Source organism: Dipodomys merriami, unplaced genomic scaffold (genome assembly GCF_024711535.1).
Source record: "Dipodomys merriami isolate MVZ:Mamm:240054 unplaced genomic scaffold, mDipMer1.0.p SCAF_11, whole genome shotgun sequence".
In the NCBI taxonomy this organism is placed as follows: domain Eukaryota; kingdom Metazoa; phylum Chordata; class Mammalia; order Rodentia; family Heteromyidae; genus Dipodomys; species Dipodomys merriami.
The window spans coordinates 5,087,710-5,112,525 of NW_027202382.1; positions in this window are offsets into that span (position 1 = coordinate 5,087,710).

Sequence of the window (24,816 nt, forward strand, 5' to 3'; positions counted from 1 at the left end):
TATAATATTCATTAGGTATTAAATATTATTTATATACATATTAACCTGGCATAAATCCATAGTACAATTTTATTGTTGTTCTTGTTGTTGGTTGTAAGGCTTGAACTCAGGGCCTGTATACTTTCCCTGAGCCTCTTTGTGCTCAAGGCTAGTGCCATACCAATTAAGCCACAGTGCCCCTTCCAGTTTTTGAGTGACTAATTGGAGATAAGAGGCTCATGAGAACTTTTCTTCCCAGGCCAGTTCCAAAACGAGATCCTCAGATCTCAGCCTCCTGAGTAGTTAGGATTACAGTCTTGAGCCACTCATACCCAGCACAAATTATTTTAACATCAGAAAAATCCCTAATAAACTATCCGAATTTTACTTAATGTAACAAGTAATTAGGCTTTAGTTTGGAATTATTTTTTAAATAATACAAAATATTAAATTTCTAACAAGTTTCCTAACAATGCTGGTAGCTGTTTTTATCTGTTCTGCTGTGGAGAGTTTCCAGAACATTCTGACTTTGACCTTGAATCCAGTATTTGCCCATCAAAGCAGCATTGTGCAAGAGTGTTCCAGGGCTCTTCCTTGGCTTACACCTCAACAGCTTTCATGTGCTTTCCCTCTCCCTTCCCTACTTTGATTCTGCAATTAAATGGGGCTGGAGAAAAAAGGGACATGGACTCAATGTAAAAATAAATGCTACTTTCTACATTGCCTTGTTATGTCCTTATTTTACACTGTGTCCTTATTTCTTTCTACATTGCCTTACTGTTTCTCTGCCTTTGCATTTGAACTCACCTCCAATGCATGGACCCTACCACGGACCTACCAGAACCCAGGGAAAATTTCCTGAATCTGCAATTTTAACAAGCTTCAGATTTTTTTATTTTTTGATTTTATTGAAAAGGTGATGATCAGGGGAGTTACAGTTACATAAGTAAAGCAATAAGTACATTTGTTTTTAATCATTGTTACCCCAGCCCTCTTTGTCAACCACTTATCCCTGCCTCTCCCCCCCACAAGTTGTAATGTTCATATCCGACATAGGGTCAAGTGAGCATCAGTGTTGCTGTGGTTCATCTGTTGTTTTGCTGTTTCTGTGATTACTTTCCCTTTCACATATTGCATTGTCTAATATGCAAAACACGAGGTACAAAAGCCTAAGAGAAATGAAGAAAGTACAAAAACAATAGAGAAAAAAAGAATGAACTGTATACAGGGTCTAATAAGAACCTCTTGTTTCCATAAGTTGGAGTTCATGTTAATATGCTTCATTATATATCGTCCTTTGCACTAAGCACTTGGGTTACTGAGAGCCCCTGTTAAGAATATTATATACATATTCTAGTTCTTATAAATGAGGGAGCTCATGTGACCTATTTTTCTTTGAGTCTGGTTTACTTTACTTAATATAATTGTTTCCAAGTCTTTCTATTTCCTAACCAATGGAGCACTGTTATTCTTTTTGATGGAAACATACAATTCCATTGTGTATATGTACCACATTTTCTTGATCCATTCATCTACTGAGGGGCATTTGGGTTGGTTCCATATCTTGGCTATTGTAAATAATGCTGCAGTGAACATTGTCATACTGGTGGCTTTAGTGTGGCGTGTTTGTGGTCATTTGGGTAGATTCCCAGAAGTGGGATTGCTGGGTCAAAGGGGAGCTCTATGTCTAGTCTTTTGAGGAACCTCCACACTACTTTCTAAAGCTGTTGAACAACCCTCCAACCAACAGTGTAGTAGCATTCCCCTTTGGTCACATCCCCACCAGCATGTTGTTATTAGATTTCTTGATTATGGACATTGTAACTGGTGTAAAGTGGATCTCAATGTTGCTTTGATTTGTATTTCTTTTATAACCAGAGATGTTGAGCAATTCTTCGGTTTCTTGGCCATTTGTATTTCCTCTTCACAGAGGCCTCTCTTCAGGTTTTTTCTTATAAATACCAAAGTGCCATGGCCACTGTCCTAAATGGACTTTATTTCCCACACTGCATGAAGCAAATGAAAGATGTCCATGGAGATGGTAAATGGAGATAGTACCTGAATCTCTTTTTTTTATTATTGTGAAAATACCGTACAGAGGGGTTACAATTACATGGGCAAGGTAATGAGTACATTTCTTATCAAGCATTGTTGCATCCTCCTTTGTTTCCCCTTCCATTCCCTTCCCATCTCCCACTCCCCACCCCCCACCCTCCTCACCCCCACTCCTGGCCAAAGTTGTAAAGTTCGTTTTTCGACATAACGGCTTGTACATCTCATTGTTGCAATGAGTCCACCTGTACCCCTATTTAAATGATTTGTTTTTTCCCTTCCCCTCCACTAATTATACCAACATCAAATACAGTGAAAGCAGGGGTTATACTATGGGGAAGGGACACACAAAGCAACAAAGAAATCATCTTATAAATATGTTAGAAACAATCGCAAGAAAGAAAAAAACATTTGAATACTTATCTTGGGGATCATTTCACCTAACATCAATTTATCTGACCTTTTCTGCTTGACTCAGACATATACTAGTTATTGCAAATAAGGGAAACCATGGGACCTATGTTTCTTTGGGCCTGGCTTACTTCACTTGATAGAATTTTTTCCAAGTCTTTCCATTCCCTAACAAATGGGGCAATATCATTCTTTCTGATGGAGGTATAGAATTCCATTGTGTATATATACCACATTTTCTTGATCCATTCATCTACTGAGGGGCATCTGGGTTGGTTCCGTATCTTAGCTATGGTAAATAATGCTGCAATAAACATAATTTTGCTGGAAACTTTAGTATGGTTTTGTTTGTAAACATTTGGGTAAATGCCCAAAAGAGGGATTGCTAGGTCATAGGGGAAGTCTATGTGAAGTCTTTTGAGGAACCTCCATACTACTTTCCAAAGTGGTTGAACAAGTTTACACTCCCACCAACAATGCAGTAAGGTTCCTTTCTGTCCACATCCCCACCAGCATCTGTTGCTATTAGAGTTCTTGATTATAGCTATTCTAACTGGGGTGAGGTGGTATCTCAATGTTGTTTTGATTTGCATTTCTTTTATGTCTAGAGAGGTTGAGCATTTCTTCATGTGTCTATTGGCCATCCTTCTTTCCTCTTCAGAGAAGTTTCTCTTTAAGTCTTTAGCCCACTTATTTGTCAGGCAGTTGTTTCTTTGAAGATTTGTTGTTGGGGGATTTAATTTTTTGAGTTCCAGGTGTATTTTAGATATGAGACCCTTGTCTCTTGTATGGCTAGTGAAGATCTTCTCCCAATCCATGGGCTTTCTATTGATCTTGCTAGCTATGTCCTTTGCCATGCAGAAACTCTTCAACTTCATGCAATCCCATTTTTCCAACCTTTCTTTGATTTGTTGTGTTTCTGGGTCTCTTAAGAAAATTTCGGCCTGTGCCAAATAGGGTTTCTCCTATTCCACCCTGTAATGTTTTCAGAGTGTCTGCTTTGACTCCGAGGTCTTTGATCCATTTGGAGTTGATTCTGGTGCAGGGTGATATATCAAGATCTAGCTTTAGTTTTCTACAAGTAGTTAACCAATTTTGCCAGCACCATTTACTGCAGAGGCTGTCTTTCTTCCATTCTATTTTTTTAGCTCCCTTATCAAAGATTAGATGGCTATATGTCTGTAGGTTCATTTCTGGGGTTTTCAATTCTATTCCATTGGTCCTGAGGTCTGTTCTTGTGCCAGTACCAAGCTGTTTTGATGACTATGGCTTTGGAATAGAGTTTGAAATTTGGTATTGGTATTCCTCCAGCACTGTTCTGAATCTCTTTTAGAGAAAAAAATCTTCTTAGAAACCACCACCACCACCACCAACAACAACAACAACAACAACAAATCCTCATCAAGATCAATAAGTGATAAGAAATAAGCATAGTCCAGGCCAGGTGACAGCTGTATGTGCTTAATCTCAAAACTTTTTACTCAGTCTTCAGCTCTAAAATGGAATTAAAAGCCTGATCTTCCTAAGACGTTGTGAGGCACGTGAAAAGGTTAGTCAAGCCACATAAATAGGCAGTACTTTAAAATGGTCTACTCCCCCCATTCAGGTTTTTCCTAGCTTTTGTCCACCCCTGGCCAGCACTGTAAGCCAGTCATTTGCTAGGTACACCACTGAGATCCAAGTCCCTCCCTTACAAGTCAATAGAATCTGGTCTTCCTCTGGGGTATTACTATCAGAACTGACTTTTCAACCTGATTCCCAGGGCTTTCACCGATCGATTATTCCTCTTTTCTACACAGGCTTCTCAGTAAATAGAATTCAAGCACTCTCTAGTCACCAACTACTATAGTTTGAATCTGAAATGTTCCTAAAGTTACACATGCCTGTGGCATGTGTACTGGGAGGTGCCAATATCTACATAGAGGAAGAGAGATCATTGAGCCACACCCTTCAGGGGGACACTAGAATTCCTGAGCCTTCCTCTTCTTTTGCTCCTTTCCCACCATGAAGGCCTCTTCCACATGCTCCCAAAGCATTGTTGTTTTGTCTTTGCCAACACAGAATTTAAATTCACAGGCTTGAAGTTGCTATTTTCTTAGACAGAATTCAGATTGTTTTGCTTTACTAACAAGTATAGCATTTGCCAGTAATAAACTAGTGTATCTGTCTTCAGAAAAATTCCAGTCACTTTTTACTTTTAAGATAGGTGGTCAGAGATATTTTAGAATTGAGTTTGAATTTTTTTCTCTCTTCTGAATTTATTCAGAGGCTGGGAAGGGATGTGAAGGGTAAACAAAGGAGGAGGCCGCAATGCTTGATAAGAAATGTACGCATTATCCTGCCCATGTAATTGTAACCCCTCTGTACAGTATGTTCACAAAAAAAATTAAATTTAAAAAAAACATATATAAGGAACTGTGTTATATAAAAAGTTGAAACAGATCAGACTGTCTCTGCCCTCAAAAAACGTTTCCAATTAGGCAACTGAAAGTCCCTACTTTGGTTTACATTAAATTGTTTTGTACCGATTCTGAGATCAAGATAGAATCACAGAAAAAAAAATGCCTTGCCTCTGAAGAACTAGTAAGTCCAGTTAACTTCAGGTTTTAATAATAGTCAGCTCTCATTGAGTTTTCACTGAATACAGGATCCCATGCTAAGTACTTTGAATTGATATTCTGTAAGATCTTCTCAAAAGTTCCATTTTAGGTGTTTTACCTCAATTTTACACATTATCAAACTCAGCTTATAGAAGGTACTAGCCCAAAGATACATATAGTGGATGTCAAAGAGGGGTTCAACCTCTAGCCAGTATGACTCTGTTGGCTCTGAATCTCTTCTCTTCAGTTACTTGCCTATTGCATACAGAAGACAAGCATGGCAGATATTAAGCACACAAAGTGAGATTAGAATTCTTAATAAATGATTTTGCCACTCAGTGTGTTTTCAATTGACCTTTGGCAACAATTCCAATGATGAGGTGGATCCAGGGGTCTGTTAGTTATGTAAACTGCCAATGAGGGTAAGGAGAAGGAGGTGATTTAGAGTTCTTCACATGCTTGGTTGAAAGTAGATATTCAAAATCATAAGCCTCCCTGTTAGGCTGTTAGTATTTCTAAGGTATGAAATCTTGGTTATCGCTTTGTTAATGGAGTCTATCATTATGTGAGGCAACACTGACTGTGCAGGATCTGATTATTGGAATAAACCATGCAATAAGAAAGGTAGATATGCCAGGCTTGCCCATAACATTTGTAATACCCCAGTGAAAATCTCCATTCCATGAACTGCTCCATTTTTTTTCTCATTCCTCATTCAGTCCTACACCATAAAAATCCTTTAAACTTGTGTGTGGACACACCAGTATATATGTCCAATATGTGTCCATATCCCATGTAAGTAGGCTCCCTTGGCCACTTATTAGACTTAGAGTCTAAATCCAGTAGTAGTATGGTAGACTCTCAGGAGACCATGCCTCTGCAGCCCTGGAATTGGATTTGTGTCCAACTGGGACAGCAACACCTAGAGACCTGTATCTCGAACTATCATCTCAGAAAAGAATTCGTGGGATCTGGCTTCTCTTTGTCTGCTTGCCCTGTGGGAAGGACACTATAGCAAGACGTTGATCTTAAGACTTACTACAATTTGCTTTATTGAATAAAATGAAGCTTGGAAATTTTAGGTGTCTCATTCCAGCTTGAGAAACTAAATAACAGGACATGGAATCTGAACAACTGTTTTGTAACAACAAACCCAAGGCATCTTTCACTATGCTGGTTATTCCATTGTATGGCTACAAGAAACAATCATTATGATCCAAATTTTTAAAAAATAAATTATCTTTGATTTTTCTCAGTAGGTAAGTCCAGTTCTCACACTGGTCATCATCAAAAGGTTCACATCACCTTTCTAACCTCTGGTCTTCTGACCTCTCAAGCAAAGAATGGGGCTGATTGAGTGATAGCGAATTTGTGAGGACTCCTGTCTCCTGTAAAAAAGGACTGTCAAAAGTGATGCTTGTTGTGTTGAAAGAGAATTGAAGTTTTGTAAGAGCTGTAACCAGAGACGTTTCCTTATCATAATAGGTCACTCATTCAAGTACGTTCCAGTCTGGACGGGATTGTGGGAAATGAGTGTTTTCTTTCTCAGCAATTGCAAAGACCAAACTGAACACTAAAGAGTTCTTACTATCTGAATTTCTGGGTCTTGATTAATTCTCTAGTTAAAGATAAACTTCATTTAGTTAGGTTCTTTCATTTTACACCTGAAGAAGTACATGTCTAAATATGAAGAAGGTCTAACACTAGCTTTCCTTGTTTCATTTTTATTCTATTTGTGATTTTAAAAAAAACTGTCTCCAAATCAAAGAGAAAAATAATGTTTCATGTTGGGCAGTGCACCTTAGCCTTTAGGCTAAAATTTGGTTTGATTTAACAAAAAAGGCAATTTATTAGTATGCTTTTTGATTCATAGTAAAATATGTATCAATGGCCAAGACCAGGTATGTTTTGTTTTTCACCTGCATTTACAGGGGTTTGGACTCCGGGCCTCATGCTTGCTTAGTTTGCTTGCTAGACTGACATTCTACTCCTTAAGCCACATCTACAGCTTTGCATTTTCAAAATTAGAAGTAAAGTCTCATGGATTTTTCTGCCTGGATGGCTTCTAACCATATCCTCTAGATCCCAGACTCCTGAATAGCTAATATGACAAGTGTAAGCCACTGGCTCCACTGTTTTTTTTTTAATTTTTAAATATGGTAAAATATACCACATAAAATTTGTCAACTTGGAAGTAGATCTGTGGTTCAAGTGGTAGAGCACCAACCTTGAGCAAAATTGCTCAGAGAAAGTACATAGGCCCTGAGTTCAAGCCTTAGTACCAGAATTATATAATATATATGCCATCTTAAGCATGTTCAAGTAGTTCAAGCATGTTCAGTAGTATTAAGTATATTCTCATTGTTGTAGAACTGTTCTCTAGAACTACTTTTCTAGCAAATATCTCTTCATGAATCTCTATAGTACCTTTCATAAAGTCTATAAGTGAAAGTCTATAAGTATATACAATTATGCATTAACATATTCAAACTCAATAAATGTTTATATGCAACTCTTTTTTATTTATTTATTTTTATTGTGAAAATACTGTACAGAGGGGTTACAATTACATGGGCAAGATAATGATTACATTTCTTATCAAGCATTGCAGCCTCCTCCTTTGTTTCCCCTTTCCATCCCTTCCCATCCTCCCCCTGCCTCTCCCATCTTCCTCCCCCCCTCCCCACCAAAGTTGTAAAGTTCGTTTTCGACATAACGACTTGTACATCTCATTGTTGTAATGGGTCAACCTGTATCCCTATTTAAACGATTTGTTTATATGCAACTCTTATAAGTGGCTCAATATAGTTCCTTTTAACTGATTAACAACCAGTTGTTTCATATGATACACTTATTTATTTCTACCTTGACTTATTTATAACCTATTTGGCAGTAATTTACTTTATTACCTGAAAAGAAATTTATTCGAAATGGAATAGCATTATCCTATTAGAACAAAGAGATCTTCAATATCTCTTTAGGATCATTTCTAAATAAAGCATAGTTACAAATAGAAAGTATGTACACATAAATATTTATCTTCCCTATATTCCACACTAGTCTATCTCATTAAGTCTGTCATTATTGTTCTTAATATTGTTTCTATCTATTGAATACTACTAGAAGTCAGTACTACATTATGACCTTTGCATATAATTTTTCTTTTTATCATCATACAACTTGAAGAAGAATTTATTCTTCACACCTGGGTGAAGTAAGGCTCAAGATATTTAAATGACATTATCCAAGACTACTAAGCTGAGAAATGGACTTCAAAATCAAGTCTGCTTCATTCTTTCTTAGGTGTTTTGACTTTCATTTTTAAAATCCATTCAAGGAATATCAAATTTTCATTTTAATTTATACTCTGGTCTACCTGAGGTCCTTGTTGATTGTTTTGTGTGTGTGTGTGTGTGTGTGTGTGTGTGTGTGTGTGTGTATTAACTAAGTTTTTATTGTAAAGATACTGTACAGAGGCGTTACAGTTATTTGTTGATTGTTTTGATACATGTATAATAAGTGTGTCTCAATCCTATGAGAGAGGAGTTTGTAACTTTGTTTTACTTAGGATGCTTTGGGGAGACAGCTAAATGCCCTAACATTTGCTTTAAGTATCCAAAGGCAGATAAGGATATGAAAGGAATAAAAACAGAATATTAGGCTTATATTTGGGAATTATATGCCTACACTTGTGAACCTAATCTACCTGTTATACATTGCTAACCATCATGGGATATGTAAGCAACAAGTCTACAGGTCTGTGTGTGGGCTAGTGCGGCACTTGGGCAGGTTTCTTGCCTTCTTCCAAATATTTCTGGCAGTACCATAAATCCAACAAAGCAAACTACATTTCTTGGCAATTTCTCCTCTCATTTTCTGCTCATCCTGGAGGCTAGTTGGAAGCCTTCACAGAGGGTGCTAATCATCTGGGCTTTCCTGCATTTGCAGTCCCTCTGTCCTGTAAGCACAAACCTTACCAGCAGAAGTAAGTCGCCTTGACCTTAGGGAACCAAGTCTGAACAGTAGCTCTTCTTTCCTAGCCTGTAATTAAATCTAGCAGACAGGTCACAAATGTCACTGGGTCAGGAAAGAGAAGAAAAAGGAAGTGAAAGAAATGACATTTGTTTCTTGGCTGGCCCTGTTGCTTCTCTCGGAGGTAGGCTCTGGCAGTCACAGTGGAGACCCTGTGCCCAGAATACTCATGCTTGCTCAAAGTCTGCCAGCTGGCTTCCCAATCAAGGGCTTTCCGGCTCACCCAGCAGTAGAAACTGAAGCACTTTGCTGGTGGTCTGCTGTTACCCCCCAAAGATGCTTTCCTAACTCATCACCCCATAGTCTAACAAAGATATTCTAAGTGTTCATCAGAATATGTTGGAGGGATCATTGAATAAAGATCCCTGGGTTTTGTTGCCAAGAATTTTTCTTTAGTCTAGCTGATGCAAGTCCTGAGCATTTGCATTTTTCTGATTTATTTTTCTTAACTGAGAAAAATTGTGTATCTGTATCATACGCAATTCAAAATTTTGAAATATGTAAGCATTATAGGTTAGTAAATCAAGCTAATATATTCACTCGTCTGTCATTTTCATGATAAGAATACTTAATAATTCTCTTAATTTCCAAGAATACATTATCAATAGCTAGAGTCATCATGTTGTACAATAACTCTCTTGAACTTACAAAACACTTTTATCTAATTGGAATGTTAAATCCTTTGACCATCATCTCCCCAACCCACATCTCTCCCTCAGCCTCAAGTAATTCCTCTTTACTTGTGTGATTCCACATATGAGGAAAATCATGCAGTATTTGTCTTTCTGTGCCTGAATAGTATTCCATTGTGTATCTGTGTATCTGTACATATTTTTTTTTGGTCCTGTCGTGGGGCCTGAACTCTGGGCCTGAGCGCTGTCCCTCAGCTCTTCTGCTGAAGGCTAGTGCTCTACCACTTGAGCCACGGTGCCACTTCCGGCTTTTTTTCTTTTTGCTTTCATGGTGCTGAGGAATAGAACCCAGGGCCTAGGCATGCAAGGCAAGCACTCTACCACTGAGCCACCTTCCCTGTAAATATTTTTAATCTATCCTATTGGTGAACTCTTAGGTTGTCTTTATGTCTTGGTTGTTGTGAATAATGCTATAATGAGCACAAGAGGACAAATAGCTCTTCAACATTCTGATCTAGCTTCCTTTGATATATACTTAGTAATAGGCATGCTAGGTCATATGGGAATTCCATTTTTTACCTCTTTTGGGGGTGGGGAGAGTTGCTTGTATTAGGGCTTGAACTCAGGACCTTATTCTTTCACTCAGGTTTTTGTTGTTGCTATTGTTGTTGTTGTTGTTCATGAGTAGTACTCTACCTTTCGAGCCACACCTCCAGTATTCCTTTCTGGTTGGATATAGAATTTCACAGTCTTCTCTGAAAAAGCTGGCTTCAAACTGTAAGCCTCCAGGTCTCAGTCTCCTAAGTAGCTAGGATTACAGGTTTGAGCCTTCAGTAGCTGTTTTTGTTTATTTGTTTTGAGGAATCTACATACTATTTTATAATAATTGTACTGGGAATGTGAATGTCTAACAATTCCCAGGTAAGGAACATGTTACTGATTCATAGTCCTGGAAGATGACAGGTAATCAAAGGTGATCCTTTTTATCTTACCTTCCAGGGTTGTCAGGCTGGGGCTGGGAAGATAGCTCAGTGGTAGAGTGCTTGCCTTGCATGCATGAGGCCCTGAGTTTTATTCTTCAGTACTACATAAGCAGACAAAGCCAGAAGTGGCCCTGTGGCTCAAGTGGTAGAACTAGCCTTGAGCTGAAGAGTTCAGACCCCACAACCAACAACAACAAAAAAAGTTAACCATGGCTAATATGTTGACTCACATTTGCATTCTTCTTATCCTTACAACTTATTTTCCATGCATAGTTTTTCCTCGTATTATATATAGCTTTCATGGAAGAGTGAGACTATTAAGTTCAAAAGCTAAGAATTAATAAACATTCCCACTTATTTTATTTATTTATTTATTTATTTGTCGGTTGTGGGGCCTGAACTCTGGGCCAGGCCACTGTCCCTCAGCTCTTCAACTCAAGGCTAGTGCTCTACTGCTTGAATCATAACACCACTTCCAGCTTTTTCTGCTTATGTGGTGCTGAGGAATAGAACCCAGGACCTCATGCATGCAAGGCAAGTACTCTACCACTGAGCCAACTTCCCAGTCCTCCCAATTATTTTATTGAATTAGTTTTAAAGCTAGCTATTTTAAGTTTTATTCTAAATAAAGTGAAGATCCTTTGATTTCATAAATATTATCATTTTGTGAAAAAATAAAGAGAGAGAGAGAGAGGGAGGAAGAGAGAGAGAGAGAGAGAGAGAGAGAGAGAGAGAGAGAGAGAGAGAGAGAGAGAGAGAGAGAGAGGACAGAGGACAGGAAGGATGCTCTCTCAGGCATCCAAACTAAATATTATCCACTTTGAATAATATCTTTCCAAGCAATAAGAAATACTGGAAGTAATGCAATTCAGATGGTGCTTCCTCTAGTCATGTGAGGGCCAAACAGAATTTCACTGATTTTTGTCTGAGTTGTGCTTGGCTTTGGTTCAAAAGCCTGGGGTGCCATTCTACTGTGCCCACCTCTAGTGAAGCTTCCATCTGCCCTGTTTAAACAGGAAGAAAACAGAGAAAGTTGAAAGGATGTGGTTCATACCATGTCTTATCTTAAAGCTCATACCCTTGTGTTTAGGTATAGTACAAAGAAGAATGAGGTTATGAGTCAGATGCTCTGACAATATATTTCCTCCTAGGAATGGAGAGATAATTGTTTGATGCACCTGCTGCTCACTATCCTTATCTTATTCTCACATGCCAAAGTTCATTGTGCTAAGCCTTGTATTTATTTATTCATTTGTAGTTATTTTTATTATATCAGGAATGTTTTACCATAAGCTTAGAGACAGTTAAGAAGTTATTCACCATGCTAAACACCACTCTTAAAAGTTGTATTTCTCAGCTAGCCTATCTTTCCTCCAAAAAAACTTAGTAGAATGCAAATGAGTAAAAATGATGTTCTGGATGATCTTAAATTCCCCTATGATTTATTTGGAGATCAAGAAAGGATCTCTTCATGGAGAATAAGGAATTGGTCCTTACGCTTTTAGAATAAGGAATTGAACCTTATTTTTACTTAAATGGTGACTTGGAATTAGATTCGTATTTTCTATCAAGAACTATTGATCTGCTGCCTTTTCTAGGTAATTTACTCTAAATTAAGATAGCAAAACCCCTGAAAGAAGCAGTAGTAAACGCATCTATCTTTCTTTCTATCTTTCCATTCTATTTATCTATTTTTTCATCATCTATCCATCCATCTATATAATCTACCAACCTGTCAGAGAAAGAAAGAAAAAGAGAAAGTGCTAGTGAGATAGAGATTTTAAAGAACAGCTGCTATTTTGGAAAAGATAGTAAGAATTAAAGTAACATAAAAATTCAAATGATGTTTTTATAGATATTTGTAAATCCTTTTCCTTTTTTCAAGTGTGCCGTACAAATTAAAATTGGTCCCAATTGTTATTTATGCCCATAATATTTTATTGAATAAAATAAGTACGTTGTGCTAAAAGCTCTCTTGCATTAAGAAAAGGTTAGAATTCCATCTTTTCATGCAATGCAGTAAATATTTGTTATGGATTTGTCATCTCTGCTGTGATAGTCTCTACTGTGGGAAATCAAAGAAAAAGAAAAGTATAGTTCTATTTGCTAAGTTTATAGCCTGGAAAAGTCACAGGTTTGGGGAGGAAAAAGAAATAGTTATGATATTAAGCAAATGGAATACTTGGCACAGTAGAGGTGAAAGTGACAAGAAGTAGTCAAGAGAAAGAAAGAGAATCATTGATTGTCACTCAGCTAAGGCAAAGAAGGATTTCTATAATGGGTGATACTCTTAAAAGAGGAACACAAAGGCACAATGCCTATGTGCATCAGATCATATAAAATAATATTTATGGAAATGAACGCCAAAAAAAAGAAAGGGTTTTTAGAAGGAGAAGATAGCTAGCCTGTAGAGTCCAATATTACAAACAGACTGAGTATAAGGACTCAAGAATAGATCTCTGCAGGACTGGGAAGGTGGCTCAGTGGTAGAGCACTTGCCTTGCATGCATGAGGCCCTGAGTTTGATTCCTCAGCACCACATAAGCAAAAAGAAAAAAAGCCGGAAGTGGCGCTGTGGCTCAAGTGTTTGAGCGCTAGCCTTGAGCTGAAGAGCTTAGGGACAGTGCCCAGGCCCAGAGTTCAGGCCCCACAACTGGACCAAAAAAAAAAAAAGAATAGATCTCTGCAGTTTAGGGTTGTGGATGATTCATTCTTAAATAGCACAGTTTTATAAACCAATTGAATCAGAAGTCATGGGCAGTAGTGGAGAATGAGCTGGTATTTAGAAATCCAGGCTATTCTTCTAAATATTAGATACAACACAAACAAAATACTAGTCTTTGAGGGTAATGGATTTGATGGAGGTTGTTGTACACCAGATGAGAATTAAAAATATTTGTAGACAAGGGGATAGAACCAGGAGAAAATTGGAAGATGAAAATGTTGAAAAAGGCAAATCTTAAAATTTGGATATGCAAACCTGGAGGAAATGCAAGGGAAAAGAAAGTATCCCCTTAGTCGGAAATTTGGGGGTGGAAGGCAAATAGAAACAAAAGGAAAACATGAATCCAAAGAGAGCTGAGTGGAAAGAAGACAAGCTAAGAGAACTTAAGAAAACCTGAGGTAGCCAGGCACTGGTGGCTCACGCCCGTAATCCTACTCAGGAGGCTGAGATCTGAAGATCCCGGTTCAAAGCCAGCCTGGGCAGGAAACTCAATGAGACTCTTATCTCCAATAAACCACTCAGAAACCCGGAAGTGGCACAGTGGCTCAAGTGGTAGAGCACTTTCCTTGAGCTGAAGAGTGCAGGGACAGCGCTCAGGCCCAGAGTTCAAGCCCCATGACTGACAAAAAAAATAAAATAAAGAAAAAGAAAACCTGAGGTTTCTAAGCAAAGTTGGAGTTGTGGTATCTGCCAGGATTATGAGTTCTTATGGAGAAACTAGGGGAAGAAACATTTAGGTACAGAAAAATAGTGAGCAATCTCTATCCCTGCAAAGAGCATGAGTCAGGTCATATATAAAATACCTATGATTTAAGCAAAATGGAGTATTCGGCACAGTGGAGGTAAGAAGTGTCAAATAAAATGCAGTATGTCAGACACTGACATTTTAGGTTAAAAACTTAGAAGTCAGGTTCCATGCCTGACACACTTTACTGATGAATAAACTAGTGGTTTTTAAATTTTGCTGTGCTCCTTTCAGTACAGTGTTTTCTACTTTGATTGAAAGTATTAAACTTGTCAAAATGTTTCCCTCTCAATCATTGGGTTGGATGGTGTGTCAAAGGGTAGAAAGAACAAATCTCCAATGAGAGGTAGCCAACATTCCAGGAAATTTTCTACAACAACAAATATTTTTGATAGAATGTTAAGCACAAAATTATTTAGGTTTGGGAGGCAACCATCTTTTAAAAAACCTAACTTGGACCTTTACTATTCATATTTCTACTATATGAGAAACATATGTCACAGTTATAATATATCCTTTCCACAAATTAGCAGAGAGAAAGGTAAATTATATGTGAAGAAATCAAGAAAAGAAAAAAAAGAAAGGACAGAAATAAGGAAGAGAGGAAGGAAGTACCAAGCAAGAGGAGAAAAAGAAACTTCTGCCAACCTCTGAGTTTGGTATTCAAAGGGTTTTCATTTTCCATTTTATTACTAGTTGAGTCTTGTCTTTGTAAGCTGAATTATTTGTGCTTAAACTAACAAAGTTTTTACAATGTGCTATTGTTCATATTACTACTGTTTTGCAAAGGGGGACATTTTTCAGTGTTCATTATTTGTGACTAGCTATCTGATAGGAGTTTAAACCAATCAAGAGACCTAAACTCATAATACCAATGCTTCAATTGTTTTACACAGTTCACTGTGTCCCCAGAATGTAACTTTGAGTCACTCTTCAGTGACACTAAAGATGATTATTTTAAAACATTTGACACAGAAAAAACCTCCTACACATTTGGGTATTTCACTAAAATAGTTTGAAATCTGATCCCAAACTTGAAAATGTGAAGAGTAAATGTTTGCTTGCTATATGTAGGCTGAAAAATCACAGGTGACCATTGGTGATATTTAAGCAGATGTTTCACTTATATCTTTAAAACATCCAAATGATATAGCTAATTTTTATTTCTCTCCAAAGGTAATATTCCACGGCATAATCTAAATGCTTAATTTGTTACATTTTCCTGTTCCACAGTCTCACAAGCCATGGATTGAAGGAACAGACTTGCCTAAACCCGTAGGAGAGAAGATCCCACAGGCTGTACCCAGGAGCCGGGAGCTTTTGTTCAGGTTTGCTGTGGAGGGAGGAGGATGCTTGCACGCACAACTTTTTCACTTTTATTCACACTCATCTGACAAAAGAGACAAAAGCATTAACCTTAGATAAAATTTCAGTGCACAGCTATGCTTTGATTTGGGTGTTGGGATGTACACATTATGAGAAGTCAATTCTCTCTGACATGTTAGGAAATCCATCTTTCTTAACCTGTGTGAAAACATATCAGAGTCTGAATAACACCTAAGAGACTATTTAAATAAAAATTCCTTCATTTTCTATTTACTACACCTCAAGTTAACTTATTTTCCATACAAAAGGTAAGGTAAAATTAGTAATGGGTGTGTAAAAATGAGTTTAAAATCCTAATATTATAAGAATATGTATAAATGAGTAATACTTGTGACTTATTCTAACTCCCATGCTTTCTTGCTTAGTCACTTGTGAGTAAACCTTAATCAGCTTGGAACATAGTTATTGTAAATATCATAGATAAACATACTAAATTAAACAGTGAATGAAGCATGAATCGCTTGCATGATTTTTATCAAAAGGCAAGGTATAACTCATCTCTTCCTTCCTCTTAAGTGAATGACCTGAATACCACATGGCATCCACCCTAAGAGTAAGTCTAAAATATGGCATCCTATTTGTCCACCTTTTCTATCCATGCTTTTCCTATAGTGTTCTTTGAATTAGCCTTATATTTTCAAAATCTGTCAGAGCAAATCTTGGGGCATTTCATCTTGGTGACACCAGGAAAGATGTTGGGCTCAGTTTCATTTTGTTTTTAATCATTTAGGTAAGTAATACAAATGAGATAATGGGATTGCTTTTGTTTATTGTTGGTGTTATTTGAATGCTTGTTTTAGGTTGTAAAATCAAACTTTATTTGTATAGGATATATTTCCCTAATTTTTTGAATAGATTTCTCAAGTTTCTGATTTTTCCAATCAAGATACTGTTTATAATGAGTCTCTTAAAAGTCTAGCACAGAAGCAGATTCTCTTAAATGGAAGTATTTTCACCTATTATACTTCTGTGGCTTCTTTGAAACATTCTGGGAATGAAATATTGTTGGCATAAGGCAAAACTATGATTACCTAAAATAAGATGGCATTACAATGGAATATATTGACACATTAATTTCCTGTTTTTAACTCTGTAGAAGAGTTCTGTGTGTAAATACCCACATGTTCATGTTCTGTAAGATTTCATTATGTTTTATTTGGTTTCTCCCAAAAGTAAGACAAATGCTGATGGGCAAGATAGACCAACCACTTTTGAATATAATAAAATTTACAGTTCATAATGTTCTAAGCTCAAAGCCAGAAATCTACTTTTTTTGTATTTGGGTTGTGGCAGTTTATCTTACACAAAATGTAATGCATTTGAACAGTCACTTAAAGAGATATTATTCTTTTACAGTTTTTCAAACATCCAATCATTTTAAATGAATGGGAAAATGTTCTCTTTCCTCTTTTTCTAGCCCTGAAGTACAAAAGTAATAAGAAAAAGATTACAGGAAAATTCATGCATATTTCTATTATACATTTTTGGTGATCTCAAGCATAATGCTGCTGGAATAGATTGTAAATAATTTCTGTTTCCCTGGAATGTAGTTGATACATGTATTACTATAATGAAGGGTTAGGCTTAAAATTAACCCTCTTTAAGTTCAGTGTGGCAGTCAACACCAAATTAAACTTCAAATTTTTAATAACATTGTGATCATGCAACAATGCTTGTATTTTATATGGTATTTGATAAAATATTTTATTTGATAAATCAGAAGTTGCATTCTATAATGGTTTGGAAAACAGGTGATTTCTTTCAAACTAGTCCACCTTTCCCAAGAGAATTTGGACTTCTTAAGCATGTTAGTCCGATAAGAAGAAGGAATACTAAACATCCCAGCTTACCATGCCCTGAATACTTGCAAGTCTGACCTAAGGAACCTTACAGTCATGCAGATGGAAATGTGCTCCTAAGATGCTTACAGAATTTCTTCCTGGAAAACTTATGCTGGTCAAAGTTTCTCCATGGAGAATTCTGCACCTGGAAAAGTGTTTCCAGCCCAAAAAACAATGGTCTTCAAACTTTCTGTTCGTGTACTCCCTAAAGGAGTTTTGAAATCTCTTTCTAATCCCTTGCAAAAGTTTGAGGTAACATCTGACATTTTTCCCAAAATGAAACTACAAATTATTTGTTTCTATTTATTTATTTATTTATTTAAATTATTTTTAAAATTTCAAAAAATATTATATGTTCTATCATGTAGAACATATTTGGAAGGATACAAACACTGTGGACTTAAATCTAACTAACTAAGGCATTATCTCAGTAGTTATCACTTTTGTGGGGAGAGTTCAACTTACTTTAGTATTAACTTTTTAAAACAAAACTGCTATATTTTTTAAATACAACCTATGAAATTTAGATAGCAAAGTGATTTAATTTCCTGTATCAACAATCTAAAAAAAATAGCATTTCACAAATGAATCTTCCTTTTATTTTTAAATTCATTTTTCCATTTCCCTTTATTACCAGTTTTTATCTTAATTTCATACAATTTTATTCATATAATATAATATTAAATTATCTTACTGTTCAGTGTCTTCTATTAATGGCTCTATTATCCTTCTTTGCAGCATTTATATGTATTAAACTTTCAAAAAAATTTTAAATAAATTGTTGTGCTGGGAATATGGCTTAGTGGAAGAGTGCTTGCCTAGAATGCATGAGGCCCTGGGTTCAATTCCTCAGTACCACATAAACAAAAAATAAATAAAAGAAATGATTTTTTAAGAGAATTTCAAAAAATTTTAATTAATTATTAACATTAGAAACATTTCTCTAGCTGAGTGCCAGTGGATCATGCCTGCAATTCTAGTAACTCAGGAGGCTAAGATCTGAGGATTATATCTGAAAGCCAGCCTAGAGAGAAAAGTCTATGACACTTTTACCTTCAAGCCAGTCAAGCTGTTGCTTAAGTGATAGAGTGATAGCATTGAGCAAAAACCTCAAGATAATGCCCAGGCCCTGAGTTCAAGCCCTGGGACTGGCACACACAAATTTTTTCCTCTCTAGAATAACATAATACTTATCAGTAAATAGCTTAACAAAATTTTATTATATTAATAATTTATGTTTAATATAACTATATTAATATCAAAATATAAGAAATTAAAAACAATAAATATCTTTATGAGATGAATAAGGCTGGAAGTTTTTCTCCATAAGTTTGTAATGCATGTTACTTAATGTAGAATGAATTAAAGTGTAACTGAGATAAATACAGTTGAATTGAGGTAAACACTTAAAAACAATCCTTATTTATAGATGAAATTCAAGGGCCTTTTAAAAAATATGGTTATGACCCATCTCTTAGACCTTAGTACAACTTCTGTGCCATGACTTATAAATAGAATTACCTTGCAAATAAAAAAATACTTTAAAAAACCTGTCAGTTAAAATTTTGTTTAGTGTTCCTTCATTTTTATGCGAAGTAAAGAATTAGAAACCATCTATGACTTGTATCCAGACATGAAAATCTCTCCCCACCCTCCCCCTGCAAACACCAGCACATGTGCAGAGCTGTTTGGAGTCGCTGCTATAGTACATTCAATCCAGGGCAGTGCATACTAATAAGATTCCAGGTGAATGAAAAATATAGAGGCAAAAGCACAATTATGAATAGAGGTATCTTAACCACAATCCTCTTTTACAGAAGAACACATGGGGAAGATATGACTCTATAAACATCCTTAACATCATCTGTGACCTTGGAAAGTCTTTATGAACTCCCAGATTAGTACTCTGTTTGAGAATTGCTGTCTTGAAGCGCCTGTGATTCCTGGGTGGGCCTGAGAATTATTAGACAACACACAAATGGGAAGATGTGCTGTTGTATTTCTTTGCTACTGTGGTCTGTCTGTAATATTTTAGTTAGTAATTATATCTTGCAATCCTGCCAAATAGGTACCTAATCTAAATCAGGGCAGTTAGGAAAAAAGGCTTGGATTTAAGAGTCCTAAGGCACCTGGCTGTTTGCTTTTGCAAAACATCACTACACTTTTTTGGATCTCAGTTCCCTCATTTGAAGACTAGAAGAGTAATATGTTCTGAAACTAGTTGACATAATTTGAAGTGGTACATGTACAAACTTGATTTGTTATAAATTTATTTTATTCAGTATCAGGAAGAAATAATCATCATATTTTTCCGAAAGTGTCTGAAATGAATATTCTAGACATTCAAATACAGGGTATATTAAAAATCATTAATAGGACATAGAAATAGTAAAATTTGAGAAATACTAGAGTTATTAGAATTGCTATGGGTCCACCAATGTCCAGAATTATATGGTTTTGTAAGAGAGAGAGAGAGAGAGAGAGAGAGAGAGAGAGAGAGAGAGAGAGAGAGAGAGAGAGAGAGAGAGAGAGAGAGAAGGGAGGAAGGGAAAGAAGGAAGGAAGAAAGGGAGGGAGAGTGGGAGGGTGAGAAGGAGAGAGGGAGGGAGGAAAGGAAGGAAGGAGAGAGAGGGCCAGAGAGGGAGGAATGGAAGGGAGGGAGGAAAGATGGAAGAAGGGACATTAATACAGATATTAAGGAAATGAATACATAAGAAGTATTTTTGTGTTGACTCCAAGCCAAAGTCATTAAAGCAAATATCAACCCACACAAATTCAAGAAACTCCACAAAATGAGCCAGGCGTGGAGGTGCATACCTGAGGGCCCAGCTACCCATAATTTGTAACAAACTTGACAATTTTATAACAAATTTGCTTTGCTATAAATTTATTTTATTATTTAACAGGAAAAAATAATCATCGAACTAAGCAGTCTGAAGCAGCTTGAGTTTAATTCAGAAGTTTGAGACTAATCTGAGCAGCCCATTTCAAAAACAAAGGGGGGAGAGAAGGAAGGAGAGAGAAAGAGAGACATTCAAGTGAAAAAGAAAGAAGAGAGGGGAGGAAAAGAGAGGAGAGAACCTCTAAAAGGCAAGTCCAGGCAAATTATTCCCCAAAGCTTTCATGGATAGATGTTTTAAAGTCAGAATACCAATTATGCAAGTCAGGCTTTCTTAACCCTCTGAACATGAGCTAAAAATCTTCACTGTCTACACAGCCAAGTGATGTGGAAATTTGATGTAATTACTCAGGCAAGGCAAGCAAATAAAAACCACAAAACTTGGAGAACTGAATTTCATGCCTACATCAGCAATCCTTACTGATCAGATTATCCAGTACTCTATTAACCTTCTCACATTGCCTGTGTTGACATAGCCAGTCCCAGAGCTGGACTTTTAATTAGGGCAGCTTACTGACAATAAATGCCCTCCAAATAAGTTTGAGGTTTGGGAGGTTAGTAAAAAAATTCAACTTTTAAAGAGCTAGTCATTACTCAGAGTTAAAGAACAGATTGGATTAATAAATATTAATGTGAAGTTTTTTCTAAGCCTTGGCGTATAATGTATAAAGATATCCAAATAAGCATATTACAAATATTTTACATCATTTCTGGCTACATTCAATTTCTTTGAAATTTTTTACTAAGATGCTAAGAGTAAGATATAACCTTTTATCCTTCTCCCTGTTTTCTAATCCTTCTTTTAACATGAACAAAATAAGGGAGCCAGACATGTTGGCACATATGTATAAACCAGCTACTTGAGAAGACACCCTGGCAAAGTTAAAATAAGACCCTATATAAAAAAAATCAAAAAGTGAAATGAAGCTTGAAGTTTGTGGCCCCGAGCTCAATTCCCAGGAGTGCAAATTTAAGTAAAATAAACAAAAATCACACATCAAAATAAAAAACTTTAATACATATGCATACACACTCGAGCACGCACACACACACACACACACACACACACACACACACACACACATGCAAAAGAACACAAGTACACAGATATACATAAGTAAATGAGACTAAACAAATTCAGACATATCAGAGTTAGAGCTATCCAAGACTGTAAAAAATGAATCTCTGCTAGGCAATTAAAATAATTCCTCTTGTCTTCTTGTCATATATTTTAACAAAGAAAGAGATCACTTTATTAGGAATAACCATTATGTCTTGAATTCCAAGTATATTTTCTAAGTAGCCTTCATAACCATAGTAACTGTATTTGTTGTTTTATAAAGCACTTTCCTTCCCATGTTCTCTATTTATCCCTTATGAGATAGGGAAATCCAAAGAAGAACTGGACAATTTCTCTAGCCTTTGCCTCAGCTAGAATAGTTGAGACTATTGAGAAACAACAGCTGCCACTTATTATGACGTGGGCATTTTTTATGTGTAAACTCCTCACATCCCACAGAACTATAAAGAGATACCACTTCATTGATATCTCTGAAGTAAGACACACAGGATCATACAATGGCAGAGTTGAGATTTGAGGCTCAATTCTTCTTTTTCTGAAGCCAGGACTTTCTTCTATTGCACACCATTCCTTTCCTGATGGTTCCTGCTTAATGTTTGTTGAATGAAACCTAATGCTCAGACATGCTCTTTCTAAATGGGCTTTGATAGCAGATGTCAGTTCAAATCCCTTAAGTATCCAGGATCAAGAAGAAATGGTTGGACATTTTCCAATTAACCATTAGTAATTATGAAGTCATTTGGGTAATACATAAACCCATTCACACCAACTCTTCTCCAAATTCCCCGGGAGCTTATTTGGAAAGGCAGGCCAAAAGGGATAACTGATTTCCTGAAAGAAAAGGTGCGGCAAGAGGTGCTTTGCTTTAACATGAACAAGCCATTGTACCACCAACACAATTCCAGTAGATGCCAGCCCTGAGACCATCCTAAAGTTGATTGAGCCATACTACTAGTACTAGACTTCAGTTCTCATAAATATCTAAGCATACAGGAAAGCTAAGACATGGATATTTAAATGCAAAATATCTGTGGACTGTGCTGCTAAAACATATACCGATTGCTATATTCTTCACTACTGGGAGTAATCATGTGCTACAAGCATTCTGGATGCTGGTAGGATAAACCTATATGCAAATTGTCAAGGACTATGCCAAAAGATAGCAGTCAGCACATGTTAAAAACAAGAAATGGACTCATTGCCAAGAGGAGTTAGATAATGCCAGTAAATCATGCTTGGGAAGCACCTTTTTCATAATACTTTATTTGATCTGTAACAACCATTTGCAGTAGAGAATGGCTGCACAAAACAGTTCTTCTCTTTGTGCAAGTTAGGAAATAGGTTCATAGTACAACAAATGTGTTGAAAGTTAACTGAGTTCCAGGCTACACATTTTGAGCACTATTTGAATTACCTTATGTAAATCTTTATAATAGGCCAGAGAAAAAAATTTCATTAGGCTTCTATTTCATGATCAAACATGAAATTAGAGAAGTCAAGATTGATAGCCATGTATGATTAGTAAGCAGTTCTCTGAGATTCATGAACAGGTCAATCTGACTGTAGGTCCTTTAGCATCGTGCTGTATTGATTTGTAAGAACATAAGGGAGTTGCCACAGCTAGCTCAAATTCATTCCTACTCATTCAAATGCCCTTTATTTTTCCATATCCATGTTCTGCTCAATATCTAGTTTGGTAGTGGATGTTATTAGAGGAAGTATAAGTTCTTCCAAAGAATCCTGAAAAAGAAGTTATCCTGTGATAGTTTCTGTCCAGAGGGAAGCAATTCCATCAAGAATGAATACATCCTAAGATGGTGAGTACCATCTGTCTGACATTATTAACTGTTGAGCTCACTCAACTAATCTGACAGCTACTGGAATTCCAACAGCAGCATGTTTGTCTAAAACCAATGAAAATAGATACTCATGACCTTTCAGGTTTACTCATAACCTGTTTATGTTTACTGTGAACAGGAGCACAGAAATGAAAACTATTCCATTTTCCTTTGTGCCATTTGAGATGTGGAGGTGAAAGCTCAGCTTTCTGGCTCTGATTCATAATCCTTGAATGACTGAATGATTGGTCAGGAAATTGGTGGTCCCCTTCAGGTCTCAACCTGCAGAGCAACCCACCTTAGGAAGCCTCATCATTTAGGAAAGTGAGTGTGCCAGACACCACAAACCTGGACTTGCTGATGGAAGGCCCCTCCAGCTAAAAACAGCACAGCCAGCAAAGGGTGGTGGGAGGTAGGAAGCAAGCACAGGGCTGGCAAGTGGGCAGAGTGAGTCACCTCTTTGATGTGGAGTGGTTATTCTAAACACAGCAAAGGTGAGCAAGCATTTCCTTCCCCTGACTATAACTACTAAGGTATCAGCCCATTAGTGTAGGAAACTGAGTCACAGGCTAGGAAGCTTTTCGAGTCACAGGAAAGGAAGTTGCTGGTCTATACTACAATATCTAGTTTATTAAGATATATTTGGTCTCAACCTGGTAAAAATTCCATTCTGCTTTGGATATATAAACTAGTTTCCTCCATATTTCCAAAGTCTTTCCTCTCTGTTTCCCACTCTTAGTAGAATTATTAAGAAGTGTCCATGTTCAATGACACCCTTCAGAAGAATTAACTATTTAAGGAAATTCATCAATATTAATAAAAAGGGGACTCTGGTTTGTCTTGCTCAGAACATACAAATGCTATGAATAAAGGATGTTTCAAAGTTGCTGGTAGGCCAGGTGTTGGTGGCTCATGCCTGTCATCCTAGCTACTACAGAGGCTGAGACTGAGGGTCACGGTTCAGAGCCAGACCAGGCAGGAAAGTCCATGAGACTTTGTTTGTTTGTTTTTGAGGTTTTATGAGAGATTTTATTTTATTTTATTAGTCATTGTATTGTTTATTGAGCAAGTGCAATTTTTCAAAATGTTATTGTAAAGGTGATGTACAGAGGGTTACAGTTATGTAGGAAAGGTCATAAAGTACATTTCTTTTTTAAACAGTTTTATCCCATCCCTCATTTTCACCCATTCCCCGCCCCCACTCGCTCTCCCCCAAGTTGTAAAGTTCATTTCTAACATAGTGAGACTCTTATTGCCAGTTAACTACCAGAAAACTGGCTCAAAGCGGTAGAGTGCTAGCCTTGAGCTAAAGAGCTCAAGGACAGTGCCCAGGCCCTGAGTTCAAGCCCCACAACTAACAAAAAAAGAAAAACCTTAAAAGAAACTCATTTTTTAAAGAATTACTTATTTAAGAGCAGAGAGAAAGTGTTGCCCTTCTCATCGCTTTGGACTTAGCACAGAACTATGCTGGCATCTTAGCACAAGGATTACATTTCCTGTACTCTTTCAAAGCTGTACCCCAGGATAGAGTATCACAGTGAAAGATAGTTGCATGAGATCTGGAAGATGGAAGAGAGGTGACATTACTGTACTGCAGGTAGAAAGCAGGCATG